Source organism: Triticum dicoccoides, chromosome 2A, assembly GCF_002162155.2.
Source record: "Triticum dicoccoides isolate Atlit2015 ecotype Zavitan chromosome 2A, WEW_v2.0, whole genome shotgun sequence".
Lineage (NCBI taxonomy): Eukaryota > Viridiplantae > Streptophyta > Magnoliopsida > Poales > Poaceae > Triticum > Triticum dicoccoides.
In genome coordinates this window covers 38,831,205-38,833,168 of record NC_041382.1, presented here as the reverse complement: position 1 = coordinate 38,833,168, position 1,964 = coordinate 38,831,205, and the positions used below count along the sequence as shown (strand labels likewise).

General features: G+C 62.6%; 1 pseudogene; it reads right to left on the bottom strand.

The window, feature by feature from the left end:
* Positions 1-24: 24 nt before the first annotated feature.
* LOC119357519 lies at positions 25-781 on the bottom strand (annotated as a pseudogene).
* Between the last annotated feature and the right edge of the window lie 1,183 nt (positions 782-1,964).

Genomic DNA, 1,964 nt, shown 5'->3' with positions numbered 1-1,964 from the left:
TCACGCCGGCCCCGAGGCCGCGCACCACCCGAGCCGTCAGCTTCGTCACCCGAGCAACCGGAGCCGACACCCAACCACCGTATCCGGAGCCGCCGCTCCGGCATCCACGCCGACCCCGAGGCCGCGCACCAGGCTGGCCAACGACACTGCCACCCACGTGACCAATGCCGGCACCCCTCCAAGACGACAAGATCCGGAGCCGCCGCTCCGACTTCCACACCGGCCCCGAGGCCGCGCACCACTCGAGCCGATGACTCTCTCAGGCCAAGACCACTCCAGAACGATGCCTCCACGAAGGACCGCGACACCGGAGCGCCGCCATCATCCGCTCCAAGAACTGGAGCAAGGGTTTCCCCCGAAGTGTGAGAGAAGAGGTCGAAGGCCCCCGAACAACGACGCCTCCAAGAAGGTGTGCGACGACCATAGGCGTCGCCGCCGCCGGCTGCGGCCAAGGCCGGAGCAAGGCTTTCGCCCCGAGCAGCCAAAGGAAGCCCTTCCCTCGAACCGGCACACGAGAGTCACCGCCTACCTGAACCACCACCAACCTCCAGAGCCCGGAGCCACCGATCAGAACAGCCTCGCCGCCGCCACCTGCACCACGCAAAGCCGTCGACAAGGCTACCCCATCTCCACTGTAGGAGCCAGAACTGGCCACGTCTGGTCAGATCCGAAGCCCCGCGCAACAGCAGCAGCCAACCCTCCAGCTAGCACCAAGCGTCCCTGGCGCGACCGACGGCCGACGCACTGCCACAGAGCACCGACGCCCCCGAGCTCCAGCCATGGCGCTGCCCACGCAGCCACCACAGCCGTCGTTGCCAAAAGAAGAGGTCCGGGGCCGCAGCCCCGGCGTCCAAGCACCACGCTCTCAGATCCGCCCCGCTGCAGCAGAAGCACATCCCCGCACGCTCGCCCCACGTCGTCGGTCCCTGCCCACGACCCCAGGAGGCAGATCCGCGCCGCCGGCCTCAAGAGCGCCCGCGCCGCACCTCCATTGTAGCCGCCCGCGAGCAGATACGTTTCCGCCCGCCTCCGAGGGCCATCAGCCCGCACCTCCAGCGGCAGCCACCGCGAGGGCCAACGGCGAGCAGCAGAAGCCCCCCGCCCCACGCAGCCACCAGCCGGATCCGCACAGACAGAGCCGCCTGAGCGTCGCCAGGGGCCAGATCCACGCCGCTGGAGCCGCCGTTGACTTGCAGCACCCGAGCCCCGTCCACCACCTGCGCGCGTGGGGAAACAAATCCCGCCGCCACCGGCCGCCTGGGGGCTTTGCCCGCTGGCTTGCGCCGGCGATGGCGAGAGGGTGGGAGGGGATGGGGAGTAGTGGTGGCGCCGGCGCTGGGATCCGCCAGTGCCGCTCCTAGGAGCGATGCGGGGGCTGACGATCAAAAGAAGGCATAATCTCTACTCCTAATGTCTCAGTTGGTAGGTCGCGTTCCGGGTTTTATTTTCGTCCCACCTCACCCGGTCTTTTTTGGTACTTCTTTGGTACTTCCTCCCACCTCCCTCTCAGCCGCGAAAAACCAAGGAAAACCCCGCGATCGAGTCCCGCACATGCCCAACCTCCCGTCTCACGCTAAGCCGCATAGAACCAAAAAAAAACCTCAAGCCGAGTCCCCCGCCCGCCCCCACGCACTCCAGGCCCTAACATCCCGTCGCACCAAGACAGACGAACCAAAAAAATCTACGAATAGTCCGCCGGTTATTTTTCGCTGGTTTTTATTTCGCCTCACCACTTTCGTTGGTTTTATTTCGCTGGTTTTATTTCGTCTCCCTCCCACCTGTCTTTTCGCTTCACCACCCACATAAACCCATCAGATTAGTTACCATAAAAAAATCGCAATCAATCAAGTATTGATGATCAGATTAGTTACCATATAAAAAATAAATCGCAATCAATCAAGTATTGATGGGATATTTCCTTATATTGATGTGATTTCCCCTTTTTATCATCAATCGTCTCTACT